Source organism: Prinia subflava, chromosome 18 (genome assembly GCF_021018805.1).
Source record: "Prinia subflava isolate CZ2003 ecotype Zambia chromosome 18, Cam_Psub_1.2, whole genome shotgun sequence".
NCBI lineage: Eukaryota > Metazoa > Chordata > Aves > Passeriformes > Cisticolidae > Prinia > Prinia subflava.
Window position 1 is genome coordinate 1,113,527 of NC_086264.1, and position 12,153 is coordinate 1,125,679.

Genomic DNA, 12,153 nt, shown 5'->3' on the forward strand with positions numbered 1-12,153 from the left:
CCGGTGAGCAAATACATAAGTGTATTAATTCCTTTGCAGTCTCCTGATGTATACAGCAGCTCTGTGATTTGATTTGAATTGATTTTGCTGCTAACTCTGGTGACCTCCAATAAAAAATTGTTGCATTCCCCACAAAGTGATTTATGATGGCAGAACTCTCTATTATATAAATACTTTCCAATGCATTAGTCAGAAATCCACTATCTTACTTCATTAAACCAACAAATACAATCAATTCTTATCTGATTTACAGTTTTTATGCACGGAAAAATGATTTTACCTTTATGCCAAATGGAGTTGAAATGTAGATCATATAATAAGAAATGTCTCTGCCTCAGTGTGTAAGTGCCACTAATCAAAATCAGAGCCCGCCGTTCAGGATTTAAGCTCTGATCACTCTCTGGCTCGCACATTACAGGAATGAAATGCATATGCATGTTTTGATAAACAGTGCTGAGCATTAGCACTGGGCCTTTTGTAGCTAAACACCCGCCTAGTTTTAATCACAATGGGAAATGAAAGGCAGGGCTTGAATACCGGCATGGAACAAACGACATTAGGAGACAAAGTGTTTACCAGCAATGCATCAGTTACGTGCCTCTCCTCTCAAAACATCCCCCAGTACTTTAATAGCTGTCTTGTGTACGCTGATATGTGTATCTTAAAAATATTATACACAGGAATCACTTCAGTCGGACTTGAAATGCAGATGCAGGACTTGCTTCCTATACATATGTATGCAGAATAACACATTTTCACAAGCAATGCGTCTGCTAATTTAAAAGGATGGATGTACTACTGAATCTATGGCTCCTTATTACAACACAGAGTCAATAAAAAGAGCTCTCATCCAACTGCTCTGCAGTCCATCGATAATTCTGCCAGAACTACTAAGCACTACATTGCCCCCAGAGTCCCTCTGTCCCAGTTATTTGCCTCATAATTTTGAAGCAAAATTAGTGGAGGCAAGGTATGTGGTCATTTTTCCCCCACTGACCCTAGCCCCTTGTGTTTAGAGTGTGGGGAACAAGGAAGGATTTAAAAACCTAAAGCAGAAAATGAAAATGACTGAACATTTTCTGTTCTGAGTGCATGAGTGATGTGGTTACTGAGATACTGCAAAGAGATGAGTAGCAGAGGGAGGGTTCTGTGACGTGTCCTCTTCCTTTGGCAGGTGGGACGTGTCCTATTCTTTGGCAGGTGGGACGTGTCCTCTTCCTTTAGCAGGTGTGACATGTCCTCTTCCTTTGGCAGGTGGGACGTGTCCTATTCTTTGGCAGGTGGGACGTGTCCTCTTCCTTTGGCAGGTGGGACGTGTCTTATTCTTTGGCAGGTGTGCTTGAGCAGGAATCCAGGAGCTGGGTGAAACCACCTCAGCCCTCTGGAGATGACCTCCAGCTCAGGCAAGGGAAGGTGGCTCTTTCTTGAGGAGCAGCTTCCACAGCTCAGCTCGCCCTGTCCTGTACTTGTGGTGGCTCCCAGCGAGTGTGCACTGGCCAGGCTGGTTTCAGGGGCCTCTCTCATGTCCTGGCTGTGCTGAATTCCTCCAGCAGTCAGCCGAAAGCAGCCTGGCTCTGCTCACATGGCTGTGAGGCGCAGCACGGGCACGGCTCTGCTGTAACCTTGCACTGTCTAGAAGCCCGAGACAACCTGCATGGGCTCTGAATGCTAATGCCAGGGCCCGCTCCCAGACACGAGGCACGCTGCAGCCTAAGCCCTTGTTAGGATTCTATGCAAAGATGAGTGATTAATAGCAAATCCAAGTCATGCTGGAGGTTGTGCTGATGCACAGCCCTCCCACTCTGCCACACTGATGGAGGAAAGGGCCCTGCCCGCGGCTGCTGCTGCTGCGAGGGCTCTGCATTTCTGTAACATCAGCTGCACCTCTGCAAAGACACTTCAGCGGCGTGTGGAAACGTGTGTAAGTGTGGGAGAGAGAGCAGCTGCTGCCTGCACACACGCCTGCTCCAGGCTCAGCAGGAATCACCTGTGTGACTTGCAGCACAAAACCCGTTCAGCCCCCAACATCTGGACTAAAGGAACAACTCACACACCAAGCCAATGTTGGATTCCTGTTCTTTGTGGGCACAGGGTAGACATCAGTGGGGGACTGTTATCAACACACTTAGCACTATGTAATTTGCTAGACAAGTTATTTTTTGTGTTTTTAGAACCCAACAGCTCCAGTTGCACAGCAGGCTTTTTTCTGTAAGGAATGGCAGGACCCTGTATAGATGCCTGGAATGTCATGGGACACATGCAGAGGAATGAATGTGTCTCTCTTTGAGCCCCTCAAGCTAGAGCAGTAGCTCTGCTGGCTGTCAGGAAATAACAGCCCCCTCTCTCTCTGAAGCAAAACATCTGATCTTGATCATAAAGTCTGTGCCCTGCACCATTAATAGAAAAAAAAATAGAAAATCCAGGAAACACTTGATAGCTGGGAAGGAACAGAACCACAACTCTTCGTGGCATCTAAGAATAGTTTCTGTTCTCTCTACGATGCAAGAACAAGAGGGAAAGGATAAAAACGACTGCTATCAAAGGATCTTTCTTGTCAGAAAGGGTGCATTATTGTCCTTACTAAAGGAATTCAAAGTGGGTTTGATTCATCTAGACAGTTCAAAGATATCCATACCTGTCATACCTGTGGACTTTTTCCAGCTAATACACTTTTTATCAGCAGGTAAAATGTTGGTATGTCTTCCAGGAGTTCCTGAACAGTAAACTGCTGTTTCTGGAATCAGAGATTCTTTTATATGTGATACAAGAGATTGGATTTTCACTAGTTCTAAGAAACCTGTACAATTGCACTGCAATATGCTATGAAACCATCTTCATAAAGATGGAATTAAGAAAGATATCAGATGAATACATAGACAAAGCCTGACTTCCAAAACCAAAGTCCATTTAAGAAGATATTTCTCCTAGGCAAGATTTCTCAGCCTGATGCACTGTCAGAGCATTTTCCTGTAAGACTGCATTATTTTTATGTTAACTTCATGCACAACTGAGTGCATAATTCATAGGTCAAAACTATTTGTTTCATGGTTTTTTATGTGCTCCTTTTTCCCTTTGCCCCCCATTCCACCATGGCACTACAGATTCTGCATGCTGCAATCACAGGGTGTGTGCTGGGGTGGGACAGAGACCCGTGACACACTCTTGATGACAAGGTGCCTGAGGAGTGGGCTGGCATAAGTGCAACTTCTTAAGGGCTGACATTTGGTAAAAGGTCAAAACAGAAACTTATTCTAATTTGGCATCTCCAGTTTTGCAGTTGAGTCCTCTTGCTGAATGGTAAGAATGAAAAGCAGTGACATAAACAGCCCCCAAGGCTCTTTAAGCTGAGGCTGACCAGCTGTTTCCAGCATAGCTGCTCACAGGCAGGGAAATGAAGAGAAGGAGAGTTTTATGACTCCACAAAAAAGCCTTGCTGGTTGTTCCCCTGGCTTTACTTTCCACTGGTGGAAATGTGTGTTTGGGAGTGACCAGAAGTGCCTGAGCTAAGAACCTGACACCTGGCTGCCTGTGTGATGGCACTGATGGAGGGGGATTACCCACACTGGGTTCAGAAACCCAGGGGTAATTTGGACAGAGGGCTTTTCTGGCTGTGCATGTGCTGCAAAATGGGACTTGGAATAAATAAATGTGTGGCATATCTTCTTGGTTATGAAAAAAATAAGAGTTTGCATGTGTTTTTAATAAGATGAGGGCTTATTTCTTGCCCATCTCCCCACTGAGAGCCCAGTTGTAGGGATGTCTGCTTCTGTCTAATGTTTCCAGAGTGGGAAAGCCGCTTGGCATGTATACTTACAACACTATTGCAAAAAAGAAAAAAATAGAGGTATGAAATAAGTTTGATGTCAGTTGCAAAATGCCAAATATTCGTTCTGTGACTAGGTGAGAAGCTTACATTAGCAGGTAGAATGGTCTCACAGAGAAAAATGGTATTTTGAAATTACAACCCACATGCTTTCTTCAAAGCAAATAGCCAAGGGCACAAAAGAAACCACCTCAGTGAATAATGACCCTCCTGTTCAAGTGCAGTGTGCCTTGTGTTTAGATGTTTGGCAAAAAGGGTGAAAAAATCACCTCCTTTGGGGGAGCTTCCTTAGCACAGTGCCAAAAAAGCCAGACAGAAGAAACTTCTTGGTGGCCTAACAGTAGGCAAGCCTTGCTTAAATGATATTTTGCTATGTGAAATGTATGCTCTTAGGTACACCTGGAGACGTTTCTTTCAAATGTGTTTTCTCCTTAAACGATTTCATCCTCAGAGTGATGTGAGACCATTTATCTGTGAGTTTCAGGCCTATCACATGAAATTAAGCACCAGAATGCTCAGTAATTAGAGACCTCACCCTGGAAAACGGATAATGACGGAGTCCTTGAAATCAATGAAGGTTAAAGCTGCCTGTTTATAACAACACTTCTATAAACCCAAGATAAGATGTTGATTAGGATATTATATCAGCCACATAACAATTATATTTAATGCTGCAGGGAGAGTCTATTTTGAGCACTGCATGACCTCACAGATTTATCCAGCAAATAACCCCGTTACTTCACAAAGACAACAAATATTGTGCTTTGTTCAAACTTGTCCCATGTCCATACACTTCTCACAGATAATCATTTAGGGACATAAAGTACACGTGAGGGGTTCCTGAAAAGAAATGTCTGCAGAAAATCAGCAAGCCATTGGGTCTGTCCCCAACAGGAGTGTGTAAATGAGCCATATGTCAGGCAAAGCCCAGACAAAAGTTCCCAGTAAAATAGCTGCAATTTGTGTTTAGGTCAGTTTGGGATCTGGTGATTGTTAGGACAAGCAGATGTGTTCTCCTCTTGCCTGCCTGCCTGAGAGGCTGCCTAGCAGGTGGCACGTGTCCCAGCCCTGGGAACATTCAAGGACAGAGTTCTGAGCACCCTGCTCCAGCTGAAGATGTCCCTGTTCAGTGCAGGGGAGCTGCACTAGGTGGTCTGTAATGGCCCCTTCCAACCAAACCCTCCTGTGATTCTGTGAGCTTCCCAAGGGACTTACACAGATAAACAGGAACTATTCTTGACCTTTTTCTCATTAATTCTCATTATTAAGTAATTACAGCTTTTGGAAATATGTTGGTTTAAGTTCTGCTTTTAACAGAAGTTTTATAAATATGTTATGATTTTGCTTTCATACAAGAATTTTAATCTCACAGGCAATAAGGCTCTTCAGAATGATCTATACAACCTCATATTTACCCCTGAGCAAGAATTCTCACTCAGGCAGTACCTAATGCAAGGTAAGCCCACACTCTAATTTCTGTTTGTTTTCCTGCAGTTAAACCTTAAATGTGCCCTTAAAATGTTAGGAAAGATCAGACTTCCTTAAAACTTGATGCATGGTATTCACAATGAGTTAAATATTTCAGGGGAGGTGGAGTTGTTTTAGTACTCTTCAGGGCTTACAAGCATTTAGGTGTTTGCAACAAGATCTGTTTTGTTTTTCTGGTCAAGAACTGAAAAAATAAAATTATGAGGGAGGAGAAAAAATATCTGACCTTCTCTAAACACTGTGATTTTTGTCACCTGAAATCAGATCTGCCTTCCATTACATCCACACAGCACTGTCAGCATGAACATGACTAGAAAGATGATCTCTAAATCCTTCTGAAAAGTTAAAAGCCCACAGGTTCGCAATAGATCTTCCTTTGTGCTCTTCTGTCTTTAAATTTGCTCTCATAAAGAATCCATGAACTCTAGAATTTGATATATTATTTCTCACTTCTGGCTGCATTTAGCTTTTAAAGTCGAGGCCCTGATCTAATTTTAGTGGTTGTGAATCGTTTCTTTGACTGAAAAGAAAATCACCAGAGAATTTTAGTGTATTGCCCTATCTCCTAATGAACAAAGATAGTGCTGCTCTAAAAAGTTCCAAATTTCAAAGGACCGAGATTTTGAGTTTAAATAGTCCATACTGGCCAGTCAAAGACTTTGTTCTGGCAGTGTCAATAACCTTAAATGCTGCAGATCTCTAAATTATGGAACCTGTTGGATGAGAACTTACTATAGACTTACTGTTATGAGAGGTACTAGATTACAATGCTTTCCAGTCAGTGTAACTCTGTTATTATGCCTTCTTTATGATTTTTAAGCCAGGGCTCATCTGGGATTCTAAAGTGAATGAAACTCAACACTTGCAGCTAGACAAGAGGGGAAACTTTCCACACTCTGCCTTGTTTCTATGCCAGAGACTAAATAACCAAGGATTTCTTACTCAAACATCCCATGTGGAAGGTTATATTGTTTAAATAACAGCTTTAGACCCACACAGATAAAATAAGACACATCTGTTCTTTTTTCCTCTTAGCCTTAGTATCTGGGTAATAATAATTCATTCTTTCAACCGAGTCAAAGCAGCAGACTTGTTTCTTGTGATTTTTCTGCTTTTGTTGGAAGGTAAGTTAGCAGCATCAATTGTATTAGTGTTTCTGTCAACACCCACATTAAATATGTTTCTTTATGGGAGACATCACATACCAGCCTACTCTGGACATCTAAATATATATCTTTCATCACATCCATATTGAAATCCAGCTACCACCTGGATTCCTGTAGGGTTTACTTAGTGAAATGTTCAGAATATTTCTGTTCCAAATATCAAATAAAAAATTAGCTGAAGCTCATATTTAGGCAGGACAGACAGGAAACCACAGACACTTTCTCTTTCACTTCAATCTTTCTGCTTTTTTGTAGTGTCAGAGCAAATTCTCGTAATCCAAATCAGAATTTGGTACATGCTGTGCTTTTTCAGTATTTCTTTAAGCTGCATTTATTTTCCCTTATTTTTACAAGTTTAGAATGCCTTAGTGGCACTGCAGCCCTGTGCACTCTTTTCCATGTCCTGTGAAATTTAGGGTTTTCTGGGATATAATACCCTATTATTCTGCAAAACTGGATACCAACAGGGTTTCAGCAGGGTTTTCTGGGATTTTCCTGTTGCATTGACAGGGTTTTCTGGGATTTTCCTGTTGCATTGACAGGGTTTTCTGGGATTTTCCTGTTGCATTGACAGGGCTTTCTGGGATTTTCCTGTTGCATTGACAGGGCTTTCTGGGATTTTCCTGTTGTATTGTCATGAGAGCTTAGGACAACTATTTCAGCTGAGGGCTGAATTCGCTGATGTCTGTGCAGTGTCTGGTCTGCCTTACAGCCTTATTGTAAGGGAAAATACACCTGTTGCATGAGCTTCTAGATAAGACTGAACTCAAGACCCACACTTCCAGGAATGCAGATTTTTTTTCTCTCCAAGTTACTCACATGCTTCAGAGTGATTCTTTTTTCTACTTTTACTCAGGAGGGCTCACAGGTTGCATTTCCATTATTACAACTGGAACACAAACATCACAGCGCTTATTTCAAGGGGCATTTTCATAAGGGTAGGGCACCTTCTTCCTGCAAATAATCACAGTTTCTACTGAAACAACCTCATCTAATCACTGAAAAATACTCTGTGCCTTCCTTTAGAGTACAGCCGTGTTTATGAATCTACAAGCAACAGCAACCATTATAACAAAAATGCATTAACCCCTGCATAACATGTTAATTTGGCACTGAGATCAATAGCTTCAGTCAAGTGCCCCTTGGCAAAAATAATCAGAGACGTGAACCGGGGGGGAGTTACTTTATCACTGTCCAAGTGAGAAAAAACAAAATACATAAGTTGGAGTCTTAAAAGTGTATTTGCATTTGAGTTTTGTGAGCTCCAGATTTTAGCCATAATTCTTGCTTTGGCTTTGTGTCCCTTTTTAAAGAACACTTTGGGATTGGATTTCTTCTTTTTCTACAGGTACCCAGTTATGTTCAGACCCTTCTCTTTGATTTTAGGGAGCAAATATGTACCACACACCTCCCTGCAGCCACCTGGGGTCTGTTCTTTGCATTTTACAGTAGGCTGTTACTACTCCTGTTCTATTTCATTTATTCTTCTATGCCATTTCTTCTTCAACTCAGACCAAGTTATCTCCTTCATCTCATATAGCCACAATTGTTAACCACAATTACATACAGACTCCAAAACCAGCTCCAAAAGGAATATATTGCTGCATATTGTTTTGTTTGCTAATTCCTTCTAGTTTTTTGTAAGACAAGACACTGATTCAGGTCAGGGAAAGCCATGACAGGATTGAAACTAAAATAGTGTAATTTCTAAAAAAAAATTTCTAGCTAAAGTAGTGTAAATTCTATAAGCCTATTAAAATCCTAACTGAATGCAGAATTTACCACATGCTCAGCTTTAAACATTTAAGTAGACTTGTTTTGCTGAACTGACGTCTAAAGCTCCCTACTTATAATGGACAACATAATTTAACTTTAAACTCAGGATCACTGTGAATGAGCTAATACAGAAATCAATGGTAAAACCTAATGGAAAGTGAGGAGATTTGAAGTTTCACTTTTTCTTTTCTTCTCTTTGAAGAGAACTATGCCCTTTTAGTGCTGTTTTTCCCTCAGTCCTCCTCACCTACTATGGCATACCTATAAATGCACATTTAAGAAGGCTAATTAAGAACATATTCAAAGCAAGAACAATAGAAGGATTGACACAGAAAAAGGGTTCAAGCACCAAAGAGCAAATTAATACCCATAAAAAAGAAACAAAAACAGGAGAGAGAAAATGAAAAGAAGATAGTTTGCCCTGTGCCAGTAAACAAGCTGAAAATTACATTCCCAGATGGATACCAATAGCCTTTTCTGTCAGCAGTACACCAGTATTACTGCCACATGATTGAACATTATATATATTTCTTGAAGTTTACAGGACTTTATGTAAGCATCCAGCAAAATAATTAAGGAGCCGCTCCGAGCTTCACCCATAAAAGTGCTGTGGTATCTGGTTTTGCAGAATAATAGGGTATTAAAGCATCCATGGAAATGCCTATTTACCTGCTAAATGGATGTGTGCAGCCCTAAGTGTGGATACAAATTCTCCAGGACAGCTTTTCAGCTGTCATTTCAGGTGATGTTTGATAACAGCACAGTGTGGCTGCGCAGAAGCACAATTGCCTCGAGAAGGCTGAACAGGTGTGGGACACTGACTACAATTTTCCTTTTGTTAAAGTCAAGGACCAAAATTTGTAGTGTAAAAAAAAAAAAAAATTGCAGGTAACCAAAACATCCTAACCATTGTAAACAACAGAGCTACTGCTCAGAAATTCTGATTTAAAAAAAAGTAGTCTTTCAATTATCTTTGAACACTTGCTCTGAAGTTTTGTTCATGTGCACAGGTATTTGTATTCAGGTATGTTGATTTGGGATCATGATCTAGGACTGCTGAGTCCCGTGGTTTATTAGCATTTGGTTAATGGAAATATAAAAATGTGATGGGAAGAAAGCACAACCCCACTTGTTCCTATTTGATTTCAACTCTTTTTTGAACAAGCCTGTCCAAAAATATGATGTGCCATATCTTAGCCAGCCTTGTAAGCCAAGGAACTTCATCTCAGTCTTTGTTTCACAGGAGATTTGGAGGTGGAAAGTGGCGTTTTGTTATGAGTGCCTGGCAGAAAGAGTGACTCCTTGTTCACGCTCACCATAGGCAGTAACTAACGGGTGCTTTAAAAACATTATTGTTACTTGAAATGCTTTTGTAGTCTCCAAAAGAATTTCACAGTGACCATCAAAAATTTATTAGCTATAACAAGATGAAATAGAAGGTCAAAAGTTAGTGCATTACCTATAACAGATTATGAATATGACCAAGGTAATTTTTATGCACTTTTAGGGACCTATTCAGAAGAGACTAATTATGAAAGGCACTGCCACCAGAAAACACATCAGCAAAAGAACAGCAGGCTGTAAAAGGTTTTAAAATGTGTCCAAGAATACACTGAAGGTTTGGATTAGCATTTGCCTAATTACTAGAGCTGTGAGCTGTCAGGAACCCCTTCCACCTAGCTCTCTGTGCCTCAAGGAGCTTCAAAATACTGGTCCAGCCAAAATAACAGCATTGGCTGAGTTGCAGCTGTGTCCTCAGCTGGAATTAAAGCTGGAGATCCTCCTACACCGAAGGTGTTTCACTTTAGTCCCTTTACTTTACTTTAGAGTTTTACTTTAGTTTCTCTGGGAAAAACAGACAAGTAAATTGCCCTTAGGGCAAGGGCACTTACAGGCTGAGCAGAGTACCAGAGCTTACTGCATCCCAGTGCAGCTGACTGATCCAGGAATGAGCTTCCTAAGGCGTGCCAAGCCAAACGAAAGGCACCTGACAGTGGGAGTACAGCCCTCCTTCCTGACACTCAGCGTTTTCCCCACTGCTGCCAAACGTCCTAGCTCACTGTGCAGGAACTGACAGTGTCTGCAGCAAGGGACGGCTTTGAGTCCCAGGAGTACTGATGTGGAAGCCTCTCCAAAGTGCTGAGTGTTCATTGCTTCAAAACCAGCTCCTTTGAAAATGCTCCAGGTTGAGGAGCCAAAACCACAACTGCCTTAAAACTTCAGATTTGTCATGGGGAATGCCAAATACTAAGCTTTTCCAATCTTTACAAGAATTTTTTTTCCCGGGTATATTGTGTGCTAAGCCTGGCTTTGGAGAGCCTGTAGAACATAGAAACTAGCTAAAAACAAACCCTGATTTACTCCATGTTTAAGCTGTGCTAAGTCACGCACTGAGAAAACACAGCATCTCTAGTATTTCCTGGCTCTTTGCAGGAGATACCAAGCAGCTCAGTTTAAAGTTAGATATTTAATATTCTGTCTTATTTGTTGGATAAAACATTTAATTCCTTGGCTTCAGATTATTCATGAGCAACCAACATTTGACATGAAGAACATTTTGATGGAACATTTGGTGCTCTCAATATAGGTTGCTTCTTGATTGTATGCAAGTCCTTAGAAAATCAGAGCCATGGTGCTTGCATTCACAATTCCAAATTTAATTGCTGTAACTGTTCTGCAATTGTTGTTTTAAAGGCTCTGGTTTGACTAATGCTCATAATCTCACAAGATGAACTAACATGGTTCAAATACAAAAGAACTTGGTGACGGAGGACGAGGGACAAAAAGCTCTCTCCATCGATTTTCATAACAGGTTTCTACAATAAAAGTGCAAGGGTGATGTGCAGCAGGGCTGGCACAGGACATCACACCCCGCAGCTCCAAGGACAGACTCATCTCACCTGCAGTGCAGCCCCTGCACTTTCCCCATAACTGTTTCCCACTTGTGAGCACCTTTTGCTCAGACAGGGCAGGTACCCAGCTGAGCTGTCCTTTTTCACTGCAAGCTGCTCTGTCTCGTGTCTGGGACAGCAGCTGCTTCTCGGCTTGAGTTTTTCAACACTCTTTCCACCATTTTTCCATCTGCCTTTCCTCCATTTTGAGATTTCCAGTATGAACAGGACTCCTGTTAGCTACTGGAAAAGTGAATGTGATTAAGTAATTTTTCTGGATGGCAATCAACCACATTTCTCTCACCTGTCACTCTTCAAACATGCAAGTAAAACTGAATCATTTGGAACAGAGGTCCTTTATTTTTATTTTCTTCCCCCCCCAACTCTCTTCATTGTGCTTTATTGACAGGTGAAAGGCTAATTTAGTCTCAAGAGTGTTCTGTGTCCACCACAACTATTTTATTTCAATAAATAACCTTGCTGTGAATACATTTTAATTAGTGATTGCATACTTGGAATTGTGCAATTGTAATACAGTAGGCGTGGGGACCTATTGAAATAGTATAAAAAAGCATAATTATTTTCAAAAGCTCTGTTGGAATAACGCAGGTAAAAAATTCCCCTGCTGGCATCTGTTTTCTGTGTCCAATGTCTCATTAGCACTTCACATTCTCTCTGTATTTATGAAAGGGTAGACTACAGGTTGTGCAGGATGCTCCCACAGTGCTGGAGATTTTTCATTCTTTGTTTGCTGTTCCTTGCTGAGATCATTATAATGAAGACAAGATTTTTACTTCATTTGATAATTTCAGTCTAATTGACTGAAAGATATTACAAAGAAAAATGGGAACAAAACCTGGAGATTCAGAAGGATTTTCCTGACTGTATAGGTCTGGCCTGGGATTCTTTCATGCAATGTGGAATAAGTAAAGCAGGGCCTAAGAATAAAAAATTAAAACCTTGTCATACGTGTTACTGGTGAAGGCAGGCTGAAAGAAAGGCTTTGAGG

At 41.1% G+C, this 12,153-nt stretch overlaps 1 protein-coding gene across 1 annotated transcript in view; it reads left to right on the forward strand.

Annotated features, from left to right (window-relative positions):
- The window catches only part of NDST4 (N-deacetylase and N-sulfotransferase 4), a 114,137-nt gene that overhangs the window by 11,640 nt on the left and 90,344 nt on the right, over positions 1 to 12,153 (forward strand). Inside the window, exon 2 of the mRNA XM_063415263.1 lies at positions 5,196 to 5,279. The gene's annotated coding sequence lies outside the window, so the exon portion shown is untranslated. The remainder of the gene's footprint in view (positions 1 to 5,195; positions 5,280 to 12,153) is intronic.